Here is a 15,255-nt window from a genome sequence, read left to right as displayed (position 1 = left end):
CAAGTGGATCACGAGGCCAGGAGATCGAGACCATCCTGGCTAACATGGTGAAACCCCATCTCTACTAAAAATACAAAAAATAGCCGGGCATAGTGGCAGGTGCCTGTAGTCCCAGCTACTAGGGAGGCTGAGGCAGGAGAATGGCATGAACCCAGGAGGCGAAGCTTGCAGTGAGCCGAGTTCATGCCACTGCACTCCAGCCTGGGCAACAGAGCAAGACTCCATCTCAAAAAAAAAAAAAAAAAAAAAAAGAAAAAAAAGAAAGGGGAAATCTAAGCCAGGCAGGGTAGTTCCAGCTACTTGGGAGGCGGAACTACCCTTGGCAGGGGTGGACTACCCTTGGGAGGGAGACTACCCAGCCTAGCAGTTCCAGCTACTTTGGGAGGCGGAAGTGGGAGAATCCCTTGAGCCCAGGAGTTAGAGACCAGCCTCAGCAACATAGTGAAACCCCGTCTCAGAAAAAAAAGAGGAAAGAAAAGAAATTTTTGCCTAAGCCAATAATACTAAGGTTTTCTTTTTTTTTTTCTTTGAGACAGAGTCTTGCTCAGTCGCCCAGGCTGATCTCCACTCGATCTCCACTCACTGCAAGCTCCGTCTCCTGGGTTCACGCCATTCTCCTGCCTCAGCCTCCCGAGTAGCTGGGACTACAGGCGCCTGCCACCATGCCCAGCTAATTTTTTTGTATTTTTTTTTTTAGTAGAAATGGGGTTTCACCGTGTTAGCCAGGATGGTCATGATCTCCTGACCTTGTGATCTGCCTGCCTTGGCCTCCCAAAGTGCTGGGATTACAGGCGTGAGCCACCGCGCGTGGCCAATACTAAGGTTTTCTCGTACATTTTCCTATAAGTTTTTATGTTGCTATATTCCTTTATTTTCCTAGAACTTTCCTAGAAGTTTTCTAATTTTAGCTCTTAAATTTAAGTCTATGGTAAGTTTTGTTTTTTGTGTTTTTCCAAGACATTCTTGCTTGGCCGGAGTGCAGTAATGCAGTCACAGCTCACTGAAGCCTTCACCTCCTGGGCTCAAGCTATCCTCCCACCTCAGCCTCCCGGATAGCTGGGACTACAGACATGTGCCACCACACCCAGCTAATTTTTAAATTTTTTGTAGAGATGGGGTCTCCCTATGTTGGCTAGGCTGGTCTCGAACTCTTGGGCTCAAGCAATCCTCCCGCTTCAGCTTCCCAAAGTGCTGGGATTACAAACGTGAGTCACTAAGTCCAGCCTTATGATAAATTTTAAGTTAATTTTTATATATGGAATGAGAGGAAAGGTTTATTTTTGTATCATATGAATATCCAATCATTCCAGCAACAACTAGTCAAAAAAGATTATCATTTCCCATAGAATTGCTTTGTACCTTTGTCAAATATCAATTGACTATATAATTGAGGATCTGTTTCTAGATTCTGTTCTGTTCCATTGATGTACGTGTCTTATCTTCATGCCAATACCGTACTCTCTTGGTAGCTCAGTGGTTCTCAGTGAAGGACAATTTTGCCCCTAGGGGACATTTGGCAATATCTGGAGACGGTTTTTTTTTTTTTTTTCTTTTTTTTTTGAGATGGAATCTCTCTCTGTCTCCCAGGCTGAAGTGCAGTGGTGCAACCTCCGCCTCCCAGGCTCAAGCAATTCTCCCGCCTCAGCCTCCCGAGTAGCTGGGATTACAGGTGCACACCACCACACCCAGCCAATTTTTGTAATTTTAGTAGAGATGGGGTTTCACCACATTGGCCAGGCTGGTCTCAAACACCTGATCTCAAGTAATCCACCCATCTTGGCCTCCCAAAGTGCTGGATTACATGCCTGAGCCACCGCGCCAGGCCTGGAGACATTTTTGATTGTCACAACTTGGGGGGTAGGCAGGAAGGTTGCCCCTGGGTAGAGGTAGAGGCCAGGGATGGTGCTAAAGATTCTGCAATGCACAGGAGAGTCTTCCAGAACAAAAAATTAGCTGGTCCAAAATGTCAGTAGTGCCAAGGTTGAGAAACTCTGCTGTAGCTGCATACTAAGCCTTAAAACCAGATAGTGTAATCTTTCGATTTTGTTATTTTACAAAGTTGTTTGAGCTATACCAGGTCCTTTGCATTTTATATAAATTTTAGAATCAACCTTATACATTTCTACAAAAAATATCTGCTGAGATTTGATTAGGATTACATTGATCTATAGATAAATTTGGGAAGAATTGACATATTAACAATTTTGAATCTCCTGATTGATTGATTGATTGATTTTTGAGATGGAGTCTCGCTCTGTCGCCCAGGCTGGAGTGCAGTGGAGTGATTTCAGCTCATTGCATCCTCTGCCTCTCAGATTCAAGCAGTTCTCCTGCCTCAACCTCCCAAGTAGCCGGGAGTATATATTTATTTTATTTTTATTTTTTTGAGACAGAGTCTCGCTCTGTCTGTCGCCCAGGCTGGAGTGCAGTGGCGTGATCGCGACTCACTGCAAGCTCTGCCTGCCAGGTTCATACCATTCCCCTGCTTCAGCCTCTCGAGTAGCTGGGACTACAGGCACGTGCCACCACACCCGGCTAATTTTTTGTGTTTTTAGTAGAGACAGGGTTTCACCATGTTAGCCAGGATGGTCTCGATCTCCTGACCATGTGATCCGCCTTCCTCAGCCTCCTAAAGTGCTGGGATTACAGGCGTGAGCCACCGTGCCCCGCCACTGGGAGCATATAGAAAGGCTAGAAGAGAAAACAGGGAACTAAAAGCAATTCAGTGTCGCAGAAGGATAGGTGTCTGGGATAAGAGTAAAGATGAAAACAAGAACCATTATCATAAAGGATCTTTTTTTTTTTTTTTTTTTTTGAGATGAAGTCTTGCTCTGTCACCCAGGCTGGAGTGCAGTGGCTGGATCTTGGCTCACTGCAAGCTCCGCCTCCTGGGTTCGAGCGATTCTGCCTCAGCCTCCCAAGTAGCTGGGATTACAGACGCTTGCCACCACGCCCAGCTAATTTTTGTATTTTTAGTAGAGATGGGGTTTTACCATGTTGGCCAGGCTCGAACTTCTGACCTCGGCCTGTGATCTGCCCGCCTCAGCCTTCCAAAGTGCTGGGATTACAGGTGTGAGCCACCACACCCAGTCTGAATCTTCTGATTTATAAACATGTTTTTTCTCTCCATTAATTTGTCTTCTATAGTTTCAGCAATCTATTGCAGTTTCCATTGTATAACTCTTGTACAATTTTGTTAGATTTATCCCTAAATATTTAATATTTTATGCTATTGTAAATAATATGTTTAAAATTTTTAATATCTGATTTTGTTTTGTTGGCAGAAGATAGAAATACAGTTGGCTTTTGTATATTGACCTTGTTGCCTGTGACCTTGCCAAACTCACTCCTAGTCCATTTATATAGATTCTATAGGATTTTCCATATAGACCAATATTTTGTTTATGTACAAACAAGTTTTACATATTCCTTTCTTATTTTATACCTTTCATTTCCTTTCTTGACTTATTACACTGGCTAAGCCCTCTAGTTCATTGTCAAAGTAGTAAAGGTATACATCATTGTCTTGTTCCTGATTTTAGGGGAAGAGCATTCAATTTTTTTTACCATAAGTATGATTTTTAGCTATGGGTTTTCTATAGTTGCTTTTTAGCATTTTGAGTAAGTTCCCATCTATTCCTTGTCTGCTGAGAGTTTTTGTCATGAATAATTGTTGAATTTTGTTAAATGCCTTACCTGCATCTATTGAAGATGATAGTGTAGTTCTTTTTTATTCTGATGATATGGGGAATTATATTGATTGATTTTCCAATGTTAAACCAACCTTCTGCCATTCATGGGATAAACTCAGGCATATGTTATCCTTTTTATATATTCTAGAATTCAGTTAGCTAAAATTTCATTTAGAATTTTTGTGAGTGTTCATGAGGGATATTGGGCTGTAGTTTACTTAAAATGGTTTTGTTTTGTTATTTTCTTTGTTTGTATTCCTTTTCTGAAGTACCTTTTAACCTTAGTTGCCATCTTACTTTCTCTCACTATTTTCAGAGGATGAACACTTTTTATAAGAAATCTGCTGTGTTTTGAGTGCTATATGCCAGGAACTACAAGAAGCCCTTCATATTCGTTATTTCATATAATCCTCAGAACCTTCTACAAGATAGATGCTATTATCATGCCCATTTTAGAGGTGGATAAAACGGAGACTCAGAGCAGTTAATTTCCCAAGTGATAGAGGCAGTTCAAATTACGTCTTTCAGGCTGGGCACAGTGGCTCATGCCTGTAATCCCACCACTTTGGGAGGCTGAGGCAAGAGGATCATGTGAGCCCAGGAGTTTGAGACCAGCCTGAGCAACATAGTAAGACATTGTCTCTACAAAAAAATTAAAAATTAGCCAGGCATGGTGGCATACTCCTGTAATCCTAGCTACTGGGCAGGCTGAGGTGGGAGGGTTGCTTGAGCCTGGGAAGTCAAGGTTGTAGTGAGCTGTGATTGTACCACCGTACTCCAGCTTGGGCAAAAGAGCGAGATCCTATAAAATAAAAAATCAAGTCTTTCAAATCAGAGGTCGAAAACTGCTCTGCATTTATATCTTTCTCTAGAAATATTTTATTAATCTGAAATATTATTGACAAAACTAGGAGGAATTTAGAAAACTATACCTCTACTAATCTTTTTTTCTCTTTTTTTGATTTTTTTTTTTTTTTTCCCTTAAGACAGGGTCTCTCTCTGTCATCCAGACTGGAGTATAGCGGTACAATCTCGGCTCACTGCAATCTGTCTCCCAGGCTCAAGCAATTCTCCTACCTCAGCCTCCTGAGTAGCTGAGGTTATAGGTACATGCCACCATGCCCAGCTAATTTTTGTATTTTTAGTGGAGACGAGGTTTCACCATGTTGCCCAGGCTGGTCTTGAACTCCTGGGCTCGAGAAATGAGCCCACCTCATCCTCCCAAGGTGCTAGAATTACAGGTGTGAGCCACTGCACCCAGCTAATCTCAGAGCACCTCTTTATGCTAATTGGTTTTGATATTCTCTGTGTGCTTATTTTTCAGTTTGAGAGTGTCTAATAATTAGCATATTAGGGCCAGGAGTGGTAGCTCACACCTGTAATCCCAACACTTTGGGAGGCCGAGGTGTGTGGATCACCTGAGGTCAGGAACTCAAGATCAGCCTGGCCAACGTGGTGAGACCACGTCTCTACTAAAAATACAAAAATTAGCTGGGTGTGGTGACAGGAGCCTTTAATCCCAGCTACTTGGCAGGCTGAGGCAGGAGAATCACTTGAACCTGGGAGGCGGAGGTTGCAGTGAACCAAGATCGCGCCACTGACTGCACTGGAGCCTGGGCAACAAGAGCGAAACTCCATCTCAAAAAAAAAAAAAAATAGCATATTAGTTCACTAATTTGCAAGTTTTATCAAGCACACATTATTGTGAATTAACTTGAATGTTTCTAATTGGATATGTCAACCTAAAATGAAGAAATGGAGGCAAAACTAATATAAGTGGAGAGTTTATTTGGGCCAAGCTTGAGGATTACAACCTGGGAACATAGATTCAAGTTTCCCTGAATATACATTCCTGTTAGCAGCAGTTACAAGTGGAGTTTGAAAAGCAAAATAGGGGGACAGGGAGTGGACTGTACAAAGTTGTTTGTTAGGAATTCTCACTGGTTTACAGAACCAGTGAGAATTGATTAGTGATTGACTATACGTTGTTAACCTATAAGGTGTGGATTATAGTGTTATTATAATTCACACCTGATGTGGATTATTAAGCTAATTTATGGCTACTTATGGCAATAGTAAGCAGTTTCAACAGATGAATACATAGCACAAAGGAGGGGAGTAGGCATGATTGTAATCTCATTTTAATGTCTATCTGGGCCTGATATTTAAAAGGACTTGCATTCCTCAGATAAAAGTTCTTTTCTTTTCTCAGTTGCTACAGTGCTTCAGTTTAAACTTCACATCTATTGGAAGTCTTTCAACGTTGTTAATCTGGATTAGAGGTTCCTTGAGAGAAAATGCCACTTTCTTTTTTACTATACTGTATTTAATATGCTCAATAGTATCAATAGGCATATTTCTGTTTATGTAAGATTGTAGTGTGGCTGAAGGCTGAAGGGGGGCAAGAGCACATGAGAAGCTGTTGCTTCCACTTATCTGCTTTTCCCAGGTTGAATGTGTGCTAGATTATTTTAGGACCTTTTGGGCTCAAAACAACTGGGAAGCCTGAGTTTAGATGATAGCTAGCTGGTGGGACCCAACTTAATTTTCTGTCTTATGCTTCGGTCAAATTTGGGAAAATACACAAAAAAGCAAAGCTACAAATAGAGACTGGCAATACAGATTAAAATGTGCCAGGCAACGGGAGGAATTTCGATGAGTAGAAATGAAGATTGATCCGTGAGACAAAATAGCGGGGACAGGCAGGAAAAAGGTAGATTTCTACCCTTCTCTACTTCATACCTACAAATTTAAGGAAGTAGGATCTTTACCAACCAGAAACTTGGCAGCTTCCCACCAACGCCGTGTTGCAACTGCTATCTGCAACATCCAGGGCTCTTTTTCTCCCTCCCATCTCTCTTATCATTACCTCTGTACTTCCCTTAGTGACCACAGCTCTGTAAAGGCAGTGGCAGAAGTGGATTTGTTGGGGGTGCGTTTTCAGATGTGATGAAGGTAGTGGTGAGAAGGGGCAAAGAGAAGAAAATCCATGGGAGTAGTATGCCTTTTCTCAGGCCCTACTTTAGACAGACACACAGATTAAGCTTTTTATTATGGAAAATTTCAAATATTTACAAGAGTAAAGAGAACAGTTTAATAAACCAGTCACCAGGTTAAACAACTCTTGGTTAGGTCCTGTTTTTGACTAGGGAAGAACTATATTCTGTTTCAAAGTATGTAGGATTAGATTGCCAATCACGTGCACATGGAACAAGACAACAGGGTCAGAAGATCTTCCTTAGTTTATCAGTGCCATAGTAAATCAGGAGATCCCTACATTAGATCCACAAATTGACTTTAAGTCATGACAAACTGAATTGGTTGCTCTAGATAGTATATAATTTTAATTTGATCCTCAAAGGGATCTTTAATCCTCCAAATAGGTGAGAGCCATAGTATTATGTGACTGCTCAATACTAGGTCTGGCTTGTGTGGATAAAGTTTAAAGTCAGGCCAGGCACAGTGGCTCACGCCTATAATCCCACCACTTTGGGAGACCAAGGTGGGCGGATCACTTGAGGTCAGGATTTTGAGACCAGCCTAGCCAACATGGTGAAATCCCATCCCTACTAAAAAAAAAAAAAGTACAAAAATTAGCCAGGCATGGTGGCATTTGCCTGTAGTCCCAGCTACTTGGGAGGCTGAGGCAGAAGAATCCTTTGAACCCGGGAGGCGGAGGTTGCAGTGAGCTGAGATACTGCCACTGCACTCCAGCCTGGGTGACAAAGTGAGACTTGGTCTAAAAAAAAAAAAAAAAAAAGGCAAATAATACCTAGATGGACAGAGGCCACCTAGAATTTACTTAACTTTTTTCTTAGAAAACACCAAACCTGGATAGATTTCTCAACTTTCAAATAATTGACAAGAAATTTTTTAAGCCATCGTGGGATTTATTAAGAAATTCTTCAAAACACGACCAGGCGTGGTGGCTCACACCTGTAATCCCAGCACTTTGGGAGGCCAAGGTGGGCAGATCACCTGAGTTCAGGAATTCGAGACCAGCTTGGCCAACATGGTGAAATCCTGTCTCTACTAAAAATACAAAAATTAGCCAGGTGTTGTGGTGGGCACCTGTAGTCCCAGCTACTGGTGAGGCTGAGGCAGGAGAATCACTTGAACCCGGGAGGCAGAGGTTGCAATGGGCCGAGATCGTGATCGTGCCACTGCACTCCAGCCTGGGCAACAAGAGTGAAACTCCATCTCAAAAAAAAAAAAAAAAGGAAAGAGATTCTGCAAAATAAAAGAAGGACATCTGATATTTAAGAAACAGAAAAAAAATTATACTTTGAAAAAGTTGAGAAAGGAAACAATATTAGGTGGTATTTTCTTTATTCTCATGGGGTTTGTTTAATGAATCTGAAAAATATGTAGAAGATAGCAGATTGCCATAGAAGGAAACCAACTGAGATGTCAGCAATTATAATAATAATAACTAAATATATATTGAGTACCAGATTCTATATTAAAGCCTTCATGAATTAGCTAATTAAATCTAAGTAAATGGTTATTCCCAAGAACATGGAGGTAAAGAAGTTAAATTACTTCCCTAAGATTGTATAACTAATAAGGAGGTCTCAGATTTGATCCCAAATACACTTTGACTTCAGGGACCTAGAGAGAGAAGAAATAAGGATGATTTCACAGGATCTTGGATCATCCTTTGTACTCTTCTGCGTTGGAATTTTAAAAGAAATTATTTAGGGCCAGGCATGGTGGCTCACGCCTGTAATTCCAGCACTTTGGGAAGCCGAGGTGGGCAGATCATTTGAGGTCAAGAGTTCGAGACCAGCCTGGCCAACGTGGTGAAACTCTGTCTCTACTAAAAAATACAAAAATTAGGCCGGGTGTGGCAGCTCACACCTGTAATCCCAGCACTTTGGGAAGCCGAGACGGGCAGATCATGAGGTCAAGAGATCGAGACCATCCTGGCCAACATGGTGAAACCCCATCTCTACTGAAAATACAGGAATTAGCTGGGCGTGGTGGTGCACACCTGTAGTCCCAGCTACTTGGGAGGCTGAGGCAGGAGATTCACTTGAATCCGGGGGAGGCAGAGGTTGCAGTGAGCCGACATCGCTCCACTGCACTCCAGCCTGGCGACAGAGCGAGACTCCGGCTCAAAAAAAAAAAAAAAAAAAAAAGCCCTTTTGCTGCTGCCGCCGCCGCAGCCATGAGTATGCTCAGGCTTCAGAAGAGGCTCGCCTCTTCTGTCCTCTGCTGTGGCAAGAAGAAGGTCTGGTTGGACCCCAATGAGACCAGTGAAATTGCCAATGCCAACTCCCGTCAGCAGATCCGGAAGCTGATCAAAGATGAGCTGATCATCAGCAAGCCTGTTGACGGTCCATTCCTGGGCTTGATGCCGGAAAAAGACCTTGGCCCGCCGGAAGGCAGGCACAGTGGCATAGGTAAGTGGAAGGGTACAGCCAATGCGCGAATGCCAGAGAAGGTCACGTGGATTCTGCGCCGGCTGCTTAGAAGATACTGTGAATCTAAGAAGATTGATCGCCATATGTATCACAGCCTGTACCTGAAGGTGAAGGGAAATGTGTTCAAAAACAAGCGGATTCTCATGGAGCACATCCACAAGCTGAAGGCAGACAAGGCCCGCAAGAAGCTCCTGGCTGACCAGGCTGAGGCCCCCAGGTCTAAGACCAAGGAAGCACGTAAGCGCGGTGAAGAGCGCCTGCAGGCCAAGAAGGAGGAGATCATCAAGACTTTGTCTAAGGAGGAAGAGACCAAGAAATAAAAGCTCCCCCTTTGTCTGTACATACTGGCCTCCGTGATTACATAGATCAGCCATTAAAATAAAAGAAACCTTTATCTGCTTGTAAAAATAAATTAGCCGAGTGTGGTGGCATGTGCCTGTAATCCCAGCTACTTGGGAGGCTGAGGCAGGAGAATCGCTTGAACCCAGGAGGTGGAGGTTGCAGTGAGCCAAGATGGCACCACTGCACTCCAGCCTGGGTGATAGAGTTAGACTCAGTCTCAAAAAATAAATAAATAAATAAGAGTAAAAATAAAATAAGCGGCCGGGCGCAGTGGCTCACGCCTGTAATCCCAGCACTTTGGGAGGCCGAGGCGGGCGGATCACGAGGTTAGGAGATTGAGACCATCCTGGCTAACACAGTGAAACCCCGTCTCTACTAAAAATACAAAAAAATTAGCCGGGCGTGGTGGCAGGAGCCTGTAGTCCCAGCTACTCGGGAGGCTGAGGCAGGAGAATGGCGCGAACCCGGGAGGCGGAGCTTGCAGTGAGCCGAGATCATGCCACTGCACTCCAGCCTGGGCGACGGAGCGAGACTCCGTCTCAAAAAAATAATAAAATAAGCATCGCCGGGCACGGTGGCTCAAGCCTGTAATCCCAGCACTTTGGCAGGCTGAGGCGGGCAGATCACCTGAGGTCGGGAGTTCGAGACCAGACTTACCAACAAGGAGAAAAACCGTCTCTACTAAAAATACAAAAAAATTAGCCGGGCATGGTGGCCCATGCTTGTAATCCCAGCCACTTGGGAGGCTGCGGCAGGAGAATTGCTTGAACCCGGGAGGCGGAGGTTGTGGTGAGCCGAGATCAAGCCATTGCACTCCAGCCTGGGCAAAAAAGCGAAACTCCGTCTCAAAAAAAAAAGCGTCCAGGCAAGAGGTAAAGAAGAGACTGCTACAAAAGGCTATATATAAAATTCGTCACAGATTTTCTGCTGCACTAATAAATGGTAAAAAAAAAAAAAAAAAAAAAAAAAAAAAAAAGAAACACTGGCCAGGCACAGTAGCTCACACCTGTAATCCCAGCACTTTGGGAGGCTGAGGCAGGCGGATCTCGAGGTCAAGAGATCGACACCATCCTGGCCAACATGGTGAAACCCCGTCTCTACTAAAAGTACAAAAATTAGCCAGGCGTGGTGGCACATGTCTACAGTCCCAGCTTCTCAGGAGGCTGAGGCAGGAGAATCACTTGAACCCGAGAGGTGGAGGTTGCAGTGAGCCAAGATCATGCCACAACACTCCAGCCTGGTGACAGAGCGAGACTTCATCTCAAAAAAAAAAAAAAAAAAAAGAAACACTATTTACAGTGTTATTAGGAAAAAGAAAATGTCTGCACTGTTATTAGCAAAAGACAATAAGAGATAGTGTTGAAGAGCAGTGAACATAATAGAGTGACAAATATAAGACCACCTTATTAGTAATTAGAATAAAAATGAATATGTTAACATATAAGTTTAAAAGATAGACTCAGGAATTGTCAAAAACCATATCTAAGACTCACATTACCTGATTTTTGAGGCCTACTATAAAGCTGCGTAATCAAGATAGTGTGTTATTGGCAAAAGAATGGACACATATATCAGTAGAACAGAATAAAGAGCGCAGAAATGGACTCACCCAAATACAGTCACCTGATCTCTGAAAAAGGAGCAAAGACAGTTTAATGGAGGAATGGGTTTTTTCAACAAATGATGCTAGAACAATCAAAGTCCGTATGCAAAAAAATGAACCTAGGCATAGACCTTATACCTTTCACAAAAAATTAACTCAAAATGGATCATAGACCTAATGTAAAATATAAAACTATAAAACTTCTAGAAGAAAATCTGTGTAACCTTGGGTTTGGCAATGATTTTTAGATACAACGCCAAAAGCATGATTCATGAAAGAGAAAACTGATGTTGGTGTTTGTTAAAATTAAAACTTCTTGTATTAGTCCATTTTCATACTGCTATGAAGAAATACCTGAGATTTCGTAATTTATAAAGGAAAGAGGTTTAATGGACTCACAGTTCCATATGGCTGGGGAGGCCTCACAATCATGGCAGAAGGCAAAGGAGGAGCAAAGTCACGCCTTACATGACGGCAGGCAAGAGAGCGTGTGCAGAGGAACTGCCCTTTATAAAACCATCAGATCTTGTAAGACTTATTCACTATCATGAGAACAGCATGGGAAAAACCCGCCCTCATGATTCAATTACCTCCCACCTGGTCCTTCCCATGACACATGGGGATTAAGGGAATTACAGTTCAAGATGAGATTTTGGTGGGGCCACAGCTAAACCATATCACTTCTACTCTGAGAAAGATACTGTTAAGAGAATGAAAAGACAAGCCATGGACTGGAAGAAAATACTTTCAAGATACATTTCTGTTAAAGGACTTTGTGGTTAGTCAATTGCAAAGTTTTGAAGCCATGCACAAGTTAGCCCTCACTTATGACATCAGTTGCAAGTTCAGGGGTTTCCAGAACTTCCTTTAGGATTGATAATTCACTAGGAGAATTGACAGAACTCATTGTAAGCTGTTATACTCACAGTTACAGTTTATTACAGCTGAAGGAGACAGATTAAAATTTGTCAAAAGAAAAGGCACATAGGACAGAGTCCAGGAAATTATCAAATACAGTTATAAACCCCACAATACATTTTTAGTGGTTAGAGTCTTGATTATCTTTTTTTTTTTTTTTTTTTAAAGGTCTTGCTCTGTCATCCAGGCTGCAGTGTAGTGTTATGATCATGGTTCATTGTAGCCTCAAACTCCTGGGCTCAAGTGATTTTCCTCCCTTAGCCTCCCAAGTAGCTGAGACTACAAGTGTGAGCTAGCACACCCAGCTAATTTATTTTTTATTAAAAAAGGTTTTAGCCGGGCGTGATGGCTCACACCTGTAATCCCAACATTTTGGGAGGCCAAGGTGGGCAGATCACCTGAGGTCGGGAGTTCAAGACCAGCCTAACCAACATGGAGAAACCCTGTCTCTACTAAAAATACAAAATTAGCCGGGCAGGGTGGCAATGCCTGCCTGTAATCCCAGCTACTCGGGAAGCTGAGGCAGAAGAATCGCTTGAGCCCAGGAGGCAGAGGTTGCAGTGAGCTGAGATTGTGCTATTGCACTCCAGCCTGGATAACAAGAGCGAGACTCCGTCTCAAAAAAAAAAAAAAAAAAAAAAAATTTGTAGAGATAGTGTTTTGCTACATTACTCAGGGTGGTCTCAAACTCCTGGCCTCAGGCAGTTCTGCCTAAGCTTCCCAAAGTACTGGGATTACAGGCAGAAGCCACTGCGCCTACCATAGAATATTAGTTATCTTTTGAAGTGATTAAAAAGGGAAAAGATTTTCTTCCAGTTTAATGATGAGAAAAGTGAAAGAACAGTTATTTTAAAGCCCCTGATATTTCCAACATCTAGGTCATAAATGAGTCTCGTTCTGTTGATAGCTTTATCTCTTGGTAATGTGCATGCCTGTGTGTGTGTGTGTGTGTGTTTTATTTTGTGTATGTCTTATAATTTTTAGTTTAATGGCAAACATCATGTATACAAGAACAGTAGAGACTGAGGTAGATGGTATTTTGTGTCTGGATATAGGCACGCCTCTCCCATCAGGCCAATTGCCTGTGACATTGAGTCAACCTAGTCTGGAGTTGAGGTGGATTTGGATTTTGATGTTGGTATCATTATGTTCAGTGTACTTGGGCTGCTGTTACCTAGTACTTGGAGCCTGGGGTACCAGAAGATTTTTCTTCAGTGTTCCTGTTCCACTGTTGGCTTTCCTCAGTCCCATCATGCCTCCATCACAGAGGGGGAGTCTCTATTCATATCCTTGCCCCTTCACTAGTGGTTGACTGATGCTGCTTGTTACTCAGTGCTAGGCTTATGGTGGTGTCATAGGTGGTTTTCTATTGTCCTGGTTCAGCCTTAGCTTTAGGCAGTCCCTGTTGATTTGAACCCCAGGGGTGGTACTTAATCTGCCCTTTCCTGAGCAGTAGCAAACCTCTGCTTGGCATCAGAATCCTGGGCCAATGAGGATTCTCTCCTGCTCTCCCAGAAACAAGATGTTTGCTTCTACCTCTCCCCCAGCAGCAGTAGGGTATGTGAGAGGTGGGAGGATTACTTGAACCCAGGAGGTCGAGGCTGCAGTGAGCCATGATAGTGCCACCACACTCCAGCCTGGGTGACAGAGCAAGACCCTGTCTCAAAACAACAACAACAACCCAAAAAACTGTCAAGGTCATCAGGAACAAAACATAGCCAATAGCCAAGAAACTGTCACATACCAGAGGAGACTAAGGAAACATGATGACTAAATGCAATACAAATAAAAAAATAAATATTGGCACTGTAAGAAAAAATAGGGCAACAGAATGGGTAATTCACAGGAGAAGAAATGCAAATGGCTAATAAAAATATGAGTATGAATTCAACTTCACTAGTAATTAAACTGCAAATGTAAATGACAAAAACTGATTTTTGCCAGTGACATTAGCAAAGGATTGTTTTTGTTAATACTAGCATTTGGCAAGGTTGTAGAGAATATGGGAACTCAGAATGATACAGCCTCTCTGGAGGATAATTTGCGCAGTATCATATCAAAAGGCTTAAAATTGTACAAATTATTTGACTTAGCCATGTCTGTGCCGTTGATTTATCTTAATAAAGTAAAGGAAGATCTGTGGGAAGATTTAGTCAAAGGGTGCCTATCACAGCATTGTTAATAATAATGAAAAATTGAAAGTAGCATGATAATAGTATATTGTGATATTCTTGTATGGTGATATTCTGTAGATATTAAAAGTTAAACAATTTGTTAAGTTCAAAAAGTTAAACTAACATGTATGGTGTGATCCCCTTTTTTTGTAAAAAAAAAAAAATATGTATCATAGAAAGACTCGATATGTGTACACAAAACATTAATAGTAATTTTTGGATGATTGAATTCTAGATGATTTTTTTTCCTCCTGTGTGCTTTTCTATATTTTGCAGTTTTTTCTGACATGAGCATGTGCAGTATTTTGGACATTATATAAAAAGCTATTTAAAAACGAAATCTTTTTCCTCTATCAATTAGCAAAGATTTTCTTAAAATTATTACCTTTGTTGGCAAAGGTATGAGAAATTGGTATCTTTATTTTATATCCACTTCTTATTCTACATCTATTTAATTCTTCTTATCTACAGTATTTCTACTTATTCTCTCTTTTTTTTTTGAGATGGAGTCTCACTCTGTCGCCCAGGCTGGAGTACAGTGGTATGAGCTCACCTCACTGCAAGCTCTGCCTCCCGGGTTCACGCCGTTCTCTTGCCTCAGCCTCCTGAGTAGCTGGGACTACAGGCTCCCGCCACTACTCCCGACTAATCTTTTGTATTTTTAGTAGAGACGGGGTTTCACTGTGTTAGCCAGGATGGTCTCGATCTCCTGACCTCATGATCCGCCTGCTTCGGCCTCCCAGAGTGCTGGGATTACAGGCGTGTGTCACTGCGCCTGGCCCTTCTACTACTTCTTTATATCTACTTCTGTAGGGGGTCAGCACAAGCACTCTTGGGAAGCAAATTGGTAATAAATATCAAACCCCTTAAAATAATTTATATTCTTTCACTCAGTAGAAAGGCTTCTGGGGGATTTGTCATTAGAAAAGAATCAGAGATGTGGGTGGAGACATGTTTATTACATGATGATGTATAACTGCAAAGTATGAAGACTGTAAATATCCACTTAAAAGGGAAATAAAATATGACACAACTGTATAGTGGAATATTATGCGTTCATGAGAGTATTTAAAGAATATTTATTGATGTCTGATAATCTT

The 15,255-nt window shown here is 42.1% G+C and overlaps 1 protein-coding gene and 1 pseudogene across 18 annotated transcripts in view; both read left to right on the top strand.

Annotated features, from left to right (window-relative positions):
• TFDP2 (transcription factor Dp-2) overlaps positions 1-15,255 on the top strand; it is a 194,010-nt gene that overhangs the window by 94,868 nt on the left and 83,887 nt on the right. The gene's annotated exons all lie outside the window — the stretch shown is intronic.
• LOC101142831 (large ribosomal subunit protein eL19-like) lies at positions 8,854-10,747 on the top strand (annotated as a pseudogene).

The sequence above is a fragment of the Gorilla gorilla genome, chromosome 2, assembly GCF_029281585.2.
Source record: "Gorilla gorilla gorilla isolate KB3781 chromosome 2, NHGRI_mGorGor1-v2.1_pri, whole genome shotgun sequence".
NCBI classification, from domain to species: domain Eukaryota; kingdom Metazoa; phylum Chordata; class Mammalia; order Primates; family Hominidae; genus Gorilla; species Gorilla gorilla.
The sequence above is the reverse complement of the archived record's forward strand: the minus strand, read 5'-3'. Positions and strand labels throughout refer to the sequence as shown.